Source organism: Balaenoptera physalus, assembly GCF_965194825.1.
Source record: "Balaenoptera physalus genome assembly, chromosome: 17".
Lineage (NCBI taxonomy): Eukaryota > Metazoa > Chordata > Mammalia > Artiodactyla > Balaenopteridae > Balaenoptera > Balaenoptera physalus.
Window position 1 is genome coordinate 24,476,860 of NC_138895.1, and position 12,844 is coordinate 24,489,703.

At 41.2% G+C, this 12,844-nt stretch overlaps 1 long non-coding RNA gene across 2 annotated transcripts; it reads left to right on the forward strand.

The window, feature by feature from the left end:
• Positions 1 to 1,630: 1,630 nt before the first annotated feature.
• Positions 1,631 to 12,081, forward strand: LOC309646509. 2 transcript variants are annotated; one of them, XR_014255406.1, is made up of 4 exons: positions 1,631 to 1,721; positions 2,914 to 3,015; positions 3,706 to 4,134; positions 5,995 to 6,242. It is a non-coding gene; the product is annotated as an uncharacterized lncRNA (long non-coding RNA). The 2 variants fall into 2 exon arrangements; XR_014255407.1 differs by lacking the exons at positions 1,631 to 1,721; positions 5,995 to 6,242 and adding an exon at positions 7,602 to 12,081 and having other exon boundaries at positions 2,929 to 3,015.
• Positions 12,082 to 12,844: the final 763 nt, after the last annotated feature.

The following is a 12,844-nucleotide window of genomic DNA, read 5'->3' on the forward strand; positions in this document are numbered from 1 at the left end:
CATTGTTTGCATTTGCTCACTATGGAGACTGCTGCCTGTTTGGAATAAACATTATTTCTTAAGCTTTTAAAAAATTTCCAGATTTCAAAATAGTTTGACATTTTTCTAGAACATATAAACAGGTACTACCTAAAAGTCGATTATTAGATGGGCAGAAAATTAGTAGTAGGGAGGGGGGGATTTTACATATATATATGTATTTTTTAAATTAATTTATTTATTTATAGCTGTGTCGGGTCTTCGTTTCTGTGCGAGGGCTTTCTCCAGTTGCAGCAAGCGGGGGCCACTCCTCATCACGGTGCGCGGGCCTCTCACTATCGCAGCCTCTCTTGTTGCGGAGCACAGGCTCCAGACGCGCAGGCTCAGTAGTTGTGGCTCACGGGCCAAGTTGCTCCGCGGCATGTGGGATCCTCCCAGAACAGGGCTCGAACCCGCGTCCCCCGCATTGGTAGGCAGATTCTCAACCACTGCGCCACCAGGGAAGCCCGATTTTACATATATTTATGCAGAGAGTATACTGCTTCTTCCAAATGGGAATAATACTAATATAAATGTCAAACTTACAGAATTTGAATCTGAAAAATTATCAAGATCTTTGGATTTGAACTGTTCCAAAATGTGTGGGATACAGGATAGTACCTACCCAAATTACCTTTGTTGGGCTTTTGGGTCCACAGAAATTCAATTATTTCTCTCTCCTCTCCACCCCAGTTTATCCAATCTAGAAGACATAGAGCAAAGGAATTTTCTTAAGGTCATGCTTTAAAGGGGAATTCCTGTGCAATATATTATTTTATTTCCTTGAAATCTGAATTTACACTGCCACTTTTTGACTGTGACAGGTGATGAGGTAGGACATAAAGTAGGCGTTAATACTTAGTTACATAAAGGGGAGTTTTGCAAATGTCCACACTTAGCAGCAGGCTAATTTGGGATTCCCACGAGAAACCCAAGTCTTGAACACTGGAGTGAGTATCTGAATTTTCATCATGTCAAGTGACTAATTCCACAGACAGGCAGCTTTTAGACCTGAAAGCTTGATTCCAGGTGGATCTATAATTTTGGCTAAGAGAGGAACCTGGAAAGTTAGGGGCCTAGAAACATCCTGAATTATAGTCATTTCTTTCTCTGTCTCCCTCACAACCCACCTCTGTCCCCACCCACCATCCCCATCACTTAATAGAGTCCCCAGAAAATGACTATTGTGAGTTATAAATTTATAATGTTGGGAACATTTCTCAGAAAGTTTTTATTTACAAATTTATATGAGCGCGTTTGCCTTATTATTAGTGAGACCCTAAAAGTATACAATTTGTTTAGTGTAACGTGGGTCTTTTGGGTTGGGAGTTTGGAGATTTAGAGTTTCGGACATTCAGCAAACATTCATCGAGGGGTTCCCGGTACACCAAATGCAATTAGATGAAGCCCTTGGCCCTGAGAGAGCTCAGAACCTTGGGGAAGATGTGCACATCAATGGGCAATTTCAGCACAGGGGGATAAAGGCTGTGGTTGGGGAAAGCGTGAGGGTGGGAGCTCGATGGAGAGGTCCCTGGGACATCAGGGGAGGCAAAGGAAGCAAACTAATGCTGGTAATTGTGTAATGTTTTCCAATTTGCAGAAGTCCTTTTGCATTCATTTCCCCTCATCCTGGCAGTTTCCCTACCTGCAGGCTCGGGCAGGGTATTATTCCCATGACACCCAGAAGCGGAGACAGCTGAAAGGTATACACTTTGTAAGGGGGCGGAACCTGCCTTCACACTTTGGCCTCCAGGTGCTCTCTTGCAGGGCTGTTTCCATCCTGGTCCTATCTCTGCTCCCTCTCTCTGCCAGGCTTGCATGGTTTCCAGCAGTGTGATCTGGTCCAGGTCTTCCCAGGCCTTCCATCCCTCAAGTGTAAAATGAGGACGCAGTTCAGGATGATTTCTAAGACCTTGTGCCCCTAACAGTCTCTAATTCCAAGAACTGTTGGTTTTGTAGTCAATCTGAGGAAGCTTGATGTGAAAGTCCTATAAAGTTTATTCACGTTTTGCAGAACCCGTTATATCAGGTTGCTCTTAATTTTTAAAAAATATCTGTTTCAAGATGAAGACCTTGAGGAACTAGGATCCTGCCACTTCTCTATGGTCTCACAGTGTCCTGGCAGGTTCAGCATTCACGCTTCTGGCTCCTGAGTTTCTAATCTCTTATTCCTTTGTGTGAAATGGCTTTCCTTGTACCTCAACTTTTATTTTACTTCCTTTTCTAATGGGTGATGTTTAAAACTCTGTTCTGTTATTAAATGTCCTAAGCGACTTCTTGCTCTAGATGTTTCCAAGTGTGTGTGCATGTGCGCGTGTGTGTACTCCATAATTTGCTCACTGCTAAAAAGAGAGGCTGCAGACTGAAAGTTGGAGAGCCAAACATTTTCTTGCAGACGTATTTTAAAATATTGTTTCATTTATTTTGAACAAGTAACCCTTGACAATGGTACAGATTCCAAAATGACCTGTACAATATTTTTAAAATTTAAGTTGACATCTAATGATTGAGGGATTTCCTATATAAAAATCTGGTTTTATGACTTTTCATGAAAGTCAAATCTGGCAACGTTAGTCCAGATTTCCTATTATGTCAGCAACAAGTCTTACCTCTTTTTGGTAGACTTGTTGGCTTGCCAGACCTCCCCACACCCCCCACTCCCAAGTCCTCACCACTGACAACTCAATAGCCATTTAAATCCCTGGTGGGCTGATTGAGTTGTCAGTGGTGAGGACTTGGGAATGGGGGTGGGAGCCGCAACTAGAGAAAGCCTGTGCACCGCAACAAAGACCAAACGCAGCCAAAAATAAATAAATAAATAAATGTATAAATCCCTGGTTGGCCCCCTTAGACATTTGTGTTTGTACCTGCTCACCTCAAGTATTTGTACCTTAGATGTCCCGCTGACACAGAAGGGAGCCTGGTGGATGTGGGGCTGACCAGCTCTGAGACAGCTGATGGCAAGAAGGCGACTTTCCCTGCAGTATTAGGATGAAGGTGGGTGGAGTCAAACAGGAGACACGCAAGGCCTGAGAAGAAAATGCCAATCAGGAGAGAGGCTTGGGATTAACTGGGCTATATGTTCTCTGGGCAACAAACAAGAGCAACAACAAATAAAATGAGGGGACCAAAGGAGAAAGAAAGAAGAACAACAATAGGGCTCATTGAAGGACAAAATGTATCAATGAGGGCAAACTGAAGAAAGACATGAAATGGTGAACATGAACAAATTATTATTATATAATATTATATAATAATATATGATATTATTATATTTGGCCAAACCCCACAGTTTGCAGGATCTCAGTTTCCCAACCAGAGATCGAACCTGGGCCACGGCAGTCAAAGCGTGGAATCCTAACCGCTAGGCCACAGGGAACTCCCCATGAGCAAGTTATTAATTTCCTTGATTCTCATCTGCAAAATGGGGTATCTATCTTAGAGGGCAGTCGATGGGATAAAAGGCAATATAATTAAAGACTGGACCACAGTGCCTGGCCTTTGATAGATGATAGAGGACTGTGTGATAACTCATGAGTCTAGGTGTGGCGGCTTCACTACATGCTCTAGGAAGTAAAAAATACATCATTTTTTTCTGCATAAAATTTTATTTTTTAATTAAACATCTATATTTGGGGGGGGTCATTGAAAATGAACTTTCGAATATGGCAGCATTTCTCTTCCCAGTTTCATGTGAGCCTCTGGGTCCCACAGCGGTTATATAGAGCCCACAGAATAGGCACCTACACAGCCAGGGTGACATCTTGAATTTCCAAAGTAAGTGACTTTACCATTCTCCTAACTATGGCAAGGGCTCTGGCTGAGTCCCAAACTGGGTTCAGAGTTTGGTTGTGTGTGCCCCTGGCAGGGGGTAAATACTATTTGAATGGGTTTATTTGATAGCATCGGGTTGTTCACAACTGTTCTGGTTCTCTTCCTTCCAAGCACATGGTAAGACTGTACTTTCCTGTTGCCTTGAGTTCAGGCACACCCATGACACTTTCTTTGGCTGATGAAATGCATTTAGAGGTGATTTGTGTCACATCAAGAAGCCGCCTGGTCACAGAAGCCATGGGAGCATGTTAAGATGGAGCCTCTGTCAGCTTGGTTTCTCAGGTGAGCAGAGAACTCCCCTGGCAACCTGCACTGAACACACAGGAGGCCCAAGGAATACACTTTTGCCGCTACACCACTGTCAGTTTTGTTTTGTTACTGCTGCATAATATGGCCTATCCTGACTGATAGAGTTGATATTCTAGAGCCTTTTTTTTTTTTTTTTAACTGAAGGAGGAGAGAGTTTTTGTCTGTTTCTCTTGCTTCTTTTATGGAGGGAAAAGGAGGGGATGAAAACAAGGGCAGTGGAAAGAGATGGCATTGGCGTGTGTCTGTTCTCCCTCTAAGCCTTTGATCTAGTTGGAAGTCCCATTGGAGAAAGCAGTTGAGCTGGAAGCTGAAAGAACCCTTTTCATGGGTGATTTTCAGAGAATCTTGCTATAAGTTTTCAGACCTGAGTGACAAAGAGGTGCCCTGAAATCAGGAAAAGGCTATGCTCCCCCCTTCTCCCCAGGACCCAGCAGTGCCACGGCATCTCATAGATTGTGGTTTGGGGAAGGTCTTGACATGGCTCCTCTTTCTCCCACGCAGGGGAGCAGCAAAGGCAGGTATGACATGCTGAAGGGACAGCAGGAGCAGGGAAACAAGGGTAGATTTGTGACTGGACATGCCTGAGATAGCACTCTGGAGACTCCCAGAAATAACCAGGGAAGATTTGGGAGGAGCAATAGCATCCTGACGTCACACTGGGGGTGCTAAGAGCCACTGTCATTTGAAATTAATATTAATAGGACCTCATGTGGATATTTAGGCTTGGGAGGTGTGAGGACAGTAAGCCACATAATTAGTCAGCTGCTTTGGTTCAGCTGGGCCTGAGGTCTGGCTGCCCACTGGTTACAGTACACACATATAGATCTTTCTGACTGACCGTCAGCTATACGCTCTGTCATTTTTCCACATAAGCTATTTCTTTTAACCATTAAAAAAAATTGAAGTATAGTTGATGTACAATATTATATAAGTTACAGGTGCACATAGACTACTTTTATCTGGCTATATGGGTCAGTGTATATTTTCTTTAGGGTCAAACTGAATGCATGAAATATTCATTCCTTGAGGAAGAAACCCAAAATGTTTGATATTATTATTATTATTATTATTATTATTATGTTTAATTTTTGGCTGTGTTGGGTCTTCGTTTCTGTGTGAGGGCTTTCTCTAGTTGTGGCGAACAGGGACCACTCTTCATTGCGGTGCGTGGGCCTCTCACTGTCGTGGCCTCTCTTGTTGCGGAGCACAGGCTCCAGACACGCAGGCTCAATAGTTGTGGCTCACGGGCCCAGTTGCTCCATGGCATGTGGGATCTTCCCAGACCAGGGCTCGAACTCGTGTCCCCTGCACTGGCAGGCAGACTCTCAACCACTGCGCCACCAGGGAAGCCCTGATATTATTTTTTAAAACACTGTAATTTCTAGACCTAATTACAAGACCAATTTTCCTTTTTCTTTTTTATGAAAAATTTTCTTTCTAGGCGAGAGCTTGGGAGGCAGTTTGCCCAACTACATTGACCTAGTCTGTGAAACATCTTTAAGAAGCCAACATATACTCCTAAGGGAGATTTGATAATGAGTGAAGAGTGTTTTAAAGAAAGAAATAATAGAGAAACTGCTATAGAAGCACAGATATCTGTGAGTCTAAATGACACAAAAAAATTAGAGAGAGATTATTTTATTATAACTAAACTTGAATTGGGTTGGAGGAGTTCCATTTTAACACTCTTTACAAATCCACAAATTCAGTCCTACCACCTAGGGGATGTTATTAACAGCTTGCACTCAGGTTATCTGGCCCCAGGAGGTGACTTAAGAGGATCGACAGCTCCTCTCTCTCTCTCTTTTTTATTATCTTTGTCCCTCTCTTTAGGCAGCAGTGAAGAAGTTCCTGGTGACACCTGCAGTTGTGACCCCGGCTTTGAGAATCCATTAATTCTTCTCCATCTGCTTGTATCAGTGGCTTAGGCAACCCTGGGCGTCACGGTCTTGTGCACAGCAGAGCCATCTTCCTCTTGAAATATAGCGTAAAAATCTGGGACAACATCAACATGGAAAATAGCATTTATAGGCAAGGGCAGATTGTTATATTTGTCAATAAAGTCACCTTTCTTTCCAATATTACAACTTAAAATTTATAAAGGTCTTTTAAATAAATGAAAACCATTTTTCACCCCCCAAATGGTGGAGTCCTGAGTCTTGCTCAAGGTCACCAATTAGAAGCAGAAATGGAATTCAAACTCAGGACTTCATGCTCCTTGACCATCCCTCTCCTCCCTTCATTTGGGGGACATTGTTAAGTGATTAAGGGGTGACATTTTCTACAATACTTTTATGCTTCAACATTGTTATTTTGCTTCTATAGAAAGGATTAAAGAAAAAAAATTTCTGTTTTGATGTAAAGTACGATGGCGTGCTACCAGTGCATGAACTGCTACGTTTCCCTGAATAATAGCTCTGTTTCTTATATTGGCAAAGCAAGCCTGTGTACGTATGAACCACCCTACAAACTTACCCAAAACTCTAGTTACTGAAGAGAGCCTACGTATAAGCAGATCGCTGGGGTCTGACAGCTTAGGGTAAAAAATATTGAGAGAAAAGTAAATAGTTGCCTGTATATTACTTAATCCAAATCCTTCCTGATGAGTTCTAAAGAGAATAATAATAATAAACTATCAGCAGCAACCTTACTGAATGACTATTCTGGGGTCAAGCGTGGCACTCAGCCTGATACCGATCTGCTGTCATTTAATGCTCACAATAGCCCCATGACGTCAGTACTATTTTAGCCCCATTTTACTAGTGAGGAACTGAGGTTTACAGAGCTTGTGCAACTTGTCCAGGTTTCACAGCAAGCAAGCAGCTGGGTGGTATTTAAAACATACCATTGATTTTACTCTTCTACCTGAGGAAACCCCATTTCTAGAAAAAAAAATTTTTTTCCACACACACACAAAATTCAACCAACCCAGCAATGAGCTGAAGAAGCCAAGAGACCTATGTAACCGATTTCAGCTTTGCTTATTGGAAATTGGCTTCAATGGAGACTTGTTAACCTTGTCAATTTCCTTGGAAAAATTAATTTGCTTTGCAGCAAAGCTTTTAGGACTGTGTATATTAAATATTACAAGTAAGCTAGATCCAGTCTACCTTTAGCCGGACACAAACTGTACAATTTAGAGGGAAAAAAACCCCAGTAAATTAAGATGAAGCAACGTGAAACATTTTTCATTTAAAGAAAAGGTAGCCGCTCAATATAATATTTTTTTCTAGCTACAGGGGCTTGACCCTTTGGGGATGCTGAAAGGAGAGGAATAATGGGATTGACTGAGGAAAGGGAAAAACAGCAACTTGAAAACGGTTGTGGCAGATTAGATGGCGTTATGATGCCTGTCACGACTTCCTCCTGCCAAAATGAGATTCATTAAAGAAAACTCTTAACTAAATTAAAATTCTCCTTACCAATATCCTCCCCTCCAGATGTGAACAGCAGACTGTGGCCCAGTTGACAACAGGACTGTGGGTAATCAGTGGAAATGTTTCATAACATTCTAATAAGAGGAAGACAAGAAACACTGAGAAATATTTTATTTACTTTTAACCAAAAATGATGAAAACAGCTGACTGACTGACGACTTCTCCTATCAGGAATCCACAAGGAGACGACGAGAGGTTTTCATGAGAGGCAATTGCTCAGCTATGGTCGTTCTGCTCCAGCACGCTGCTGTTGTTTCCTGACTTATGTACAGGATGAAAAGATGGTTTCGAGAGTGGCAGCAAGGAGGAGCGGTTGTCTCAGGGATCATCAGCCCCTTGGGTGAATTTTGGGCTTTTCTAGACCGATCACCAGGGTCATCTGTGCTCTGGGATACAGCAGCAACTCCTCCTGTGGGCATTTCAGCTTATGGAAAATGGTAGAAAACAGAACTGTCCATGTCAAACAAAAATACACTTCCGGTTCTGCTGTTTTATTATTTTTTGAGAGAGCGCTCAAAGGACACATCTGATTATTGGAGCTGCAAAATGATGCAGCCCCTGCCCACTGTGGTGTGTGGGGTTCCGATCCTGGAAGAAGACAGTGTAGGTCATACATCTTGTATTTCATCTTCTTCTGAGGAGGAAGTTTAAAGTTCCTCCCTCTGTCACCTAAATCCCAGGGAATAGGAATGTTGATGTGAGTCAGAGTACCATTTAGTTGCTTGAATCTTTAAAAAAATCTTTTTAATTAGTTAATCAATGTTTCCTTCTACTTTTATCATGCTAGAACTGACATAACAGCACTGTATGAGTTTCAGGTGTACAGCATAATGGTTTGACTTACAGACATCATGAAAAGATTACCACAGTAAGTTTAGTGAAGATCCATCATCTCATCTCATTTCATAGAACAAAATTAAAGAAATAGAAAAAAATATGTTTTCCTTGTAATGGGAACACTCAGGATCTACTCTCTTAACATTCATATATAACATACAGCAGTGTTAATTACATTTATCATGTTGTACATTACATCCTAAAACTTATTTATCTTATAACTGGAGGTTTGCACCTTTGGACTGCCTTCATCCAGCTCCCCCTCCCCCAACTCCCCCCCTCTGGTAACTACAAATCTGATCTCTGTTTCTATATTTGTTTGTTTGTTTTTGAAGTATAATTGCCCTACAACACTATTTTAGTTCCTGTTGCACAACATAGTAATTCAATATTTCTATACATTTCAAATTGATTGCCAGTATAAGTTTAGTTACCATCTGTCACCATACAAAGATATTGTATGGTTATGTACTATATTCCCCATACTGTACTTCTCATACCTGTGACTCATTTATTTTGCAACTGGAAGTTTGTACCTCTTAATCTCCCTCACCTATTTCTTTTCTCCCTCCCCTCCCCCTCCCCTCTGGGAACCCCTTGTTTTTTCCCTGTATCTATGAGTCTGTTTTTGATTTGTTTTGCTTTGTTTGTTTTGTTTTTTAGATTCCATTTAAGTGATATCATACAGTGTTTGTCTTTCTCTGTCTTATTTCACTTAGCATAATACCCTCTAGGTCCATCCATGTTATCGCAAATGGCAAGATTTCATTCTTTTTTATGGCTGAGTAATATTCCATTATGTGTGTGTGTATGTGTGTGTGTGTGTATACCCCATCTTTTTTATTCATCTGTTGATGGGCTTCCATATCTTGGGTATTGTAGATTATGCTGCAATGAACATAGGAGTGCATATATCTTTTCTAATAAGTGTTTTAATTTTCTTCAGATAAATACCTAGGAGTAGAATTGCTAGATTGTATGGTCATTCTATTTTTAATTTTTGGAGGAATCTCCTACCATTTTCCATAGTGGCTGCACCAATTTACATTCCTACCAACAGTGCACAAGGGTTTCCTTTTCTCCACATTCTCACCAACACTTGTTATTTGTTATCTTTTTGATAATAGCCATTCTGACAGGTGTGACATAATTAATGATGCTGAGCATCTTTTCATGTGCCTTTTGGCCATATTTGCTTGACTCTTTTACTAGATCATAAGCTCCTTAAAAGCAGGGACATAACTTGTTTAATTATATTTGCAGCTTCTAGTTTAATGATGGCTCATAATAGGAACATAATAAATATTTTGAATGAATGAATAAATGAATGAGTTTAGACCTGACTTTAAAATGGAGGAGGCCACTTTTTTCATTCTCTTGGAGAATGCTGCAGTCAGACAGGGTCCAGGGACACCTCTTGCTGGGGTAGAGTCTCACCCTTAGGAGACCAACTGTGTCCCATGTGTGCACAAGGGGGAAGGAGGTGTGGAAAGGGCTACTTTGCTCACCCTGTTCCAGAGCTTAGGGAAGAAGTTACTTGTAGTTTGAAATTTATCCTGAAGCCAATCTGAGGCTGAAACTCCAATTCAGAGTTCTCAACCTTCACTGAACTTTAGAAGCTACTGGGAGTATTTTTCTTAAAATACAGGCTCCCAGCCCAGACTAATTAAATCAGAAGCTGGGATGGTGATACCAAAGGGAATGAATACTTCAAAAAGTCTCTAATGTGAGCCAGAGTTGGGCCACGGCTCCATTTCAGTAGTTCTGAGCTCTGTGAGTATCAGAATCACTTGTGACCGTTCAAAATGTGTAGCTGCTTAACCCCACTTCCAGAGGTGGGATTCAGGGTGTCCGGTTTGGGCTCACACTTCTGTATTGACACAGGGTGTTGAAGAACATCAAGGGCTGAGAGAACTTCTTGGCTCAGGGTTTCACTATCCGAAGAACAGTCTGAGCTGCTTGTTGAGAATACAGATTCTGGGTCTTCCTGCACCTACTGTGTCAGACTCTAACAGAGGGGCACGGGCCTCGCTAGCTTTAAAAGTGCTCCAGGTGATGCCCATGATTAGGGAAATATTACTCGCTCAGTGTGTTTCAAAGTGTGGCCCCCAGACCAGCAGCATAAGTACCACATGGGTACTTGTTAGAAATACAGGTTCTGGGATCCCAGTTTATATTCCCCCGCATCAGAAACCCTGTGGGTGGGACCCAGCACTGTGTTATTTCACAAGCCCTGCAGGGGATTCCGATGTTGCTGAAGCTTGAGAACCGCCACTCTAGTTCCTGTTTCTCAAAGTGTGGGACCCAGACCAAGGCACTGGTATCGCCTGGGAACTTGTTAAAAATGCAAAATCTCAGCACCCCTGTCCCAGACCTAATGAGTCATAATCTACATTTTAAAAAGATCCCCGGTGATCGTATGCACATTAAAGTTTGAGAAGCCCCAGTTATTACCCAAATAAATATCACTTTGCTGTGGAAATAGAAAAATGTAAGCTCCTTTAATGAGAAGCAGAACCAAAATTAGTAATATGTCTCCCTTTAAGAACAGAAATAGCTTTAATTAAAGAGAAGCTAAGAAGCAGATCATTTGGAACTATATTAATATAATAAATAAATTCCAGCATTGTTATTAATTAGGCTGAAGTAAAGGATTCAAGTAAGATTAAATGTAAAGATCTTCTAACCCCTATACTGTATTACTTCTTTCCATAGTATTTCCTAATTCAGTATAGAGTCTGTCCAATTATTTTACCCCAGAGCCTGACTTTACACACACACACACACACACACACACCCCCACACAGAGTCATACACACATGTAAATATATTAGGGTTCTCTAGAGAAACCAAACCAATAGGATATATACATATCATATTCATATACATATATATAGCGAGAGAGAGAGAGAAAGAGAGAGAGAGGTGCTTTAAGGAATTGGCTCACACAATTGTGAGGCTGGCAAGTCCAAAATCTGTAGGGCAGCCTGGCAGCCTAGAAATTTCTGCAAGAGTTGACACTGCAGTCTTGTCTCCAAAGACAGTCTGGAGGCAGAATTTCTTCCTTCTTGGAGGATGTCAGTCTTTTTGATCCTAAGGCTTTAAACTGATTGGATGAGACCCACCCACATTGTGGAGAGTAATCTACTTTACTCAAAGTCTACTGATTTAAATGTTAATAGCATAAAAAATATCGGCACAGAAACATCCAGACTGGTGTTTCACCAAACAACTGGGCATCACAGTTGAGGGAAGTGAACACATAAAATTAACCATTTGTATTTATAAAACATATCTTTGAAAGTTCTAGAAAGTCATAAACTATGGCTAGAATTAGAGCTAGTGGTAATTCATAAAGTGTATGTTTCGTTACTCATTTTATTTTTTAAATATCTTTATTGGAGTATAATTGCTTTACAATGTTGTGTTAGCTTTTGCTGTATAACAAAGTGAATCAACTATATGTATCATATATGCCCAATCCCCTCCCTCTTGTGTCTCCCTCCCACCCTCCCTATCCCACCCCTCTAGGTGGTCACAAAGCACCGAGCTGATCTCCCTGTGCTATGAACCTGCTTCCCACTAGCTATCTATTTTACATTTGGTAGTGTGTATATGTCCATGCCACTCTCTCACTTTGTCCCAGCTTACCCTTCCCCCCTCCCTGTGTGCTCAAGTTCTTTCTCTACATCTGTGTCCTTATTCCTGTCCTGCCCCTAGGTTCATCAAAACCATTTTTTTTTTTTTTAGATTCCATATATATGTGTTAGCATACGGTATTTGTTTTTTCTCCTTCTGACTTACTTCACACTGTATGACAGACTCTAGGTCCATCAACCTCACTACAAATAGTTCAATTTCGTTTCTTTTTATGGCTGAGTAATATTCCATTGTATATATGTACCACATCTTCTTTATCCATTCATCTGTCAATGGGCATTTAGGTTGCTTCCATGTCCTGCCTGTTGTAAATAGTGCTGCAATGAACATTGTGGTACATGACTCTTTTTGAATTATGGTTTTCTCAGGGTATGAGCCCAGTAGTGGGATTGCTGGCTCATATGGTAGTTCTATTTTTAGTTTTTTAAGGAACTTCCATACTGTTCTCCACAGTGGCTGTATCAATTTACATTCCCACCAACAGTGTGAGAGGGTTCCCTTTTCTCCACACCATCTCCAGCATTTATTGTTTGTAGATTTTTTAATGATGGCCATTCTGACCAGTGTGATGTGATACCTCATTGTAGTTTTGATTTGCATTTCTCTAATGATCAGTGATGTTGAGCATCCCTTCATGTGTTTGCTGGCAATCTGTATATCTTTTGTGGAGAAATGTCTATTTAAGTCTTCTGCCCATTTTTGTATTGGGTTGTTTCTTTTTTCGATATTGAGCTGTGTGAGCTGCTTGC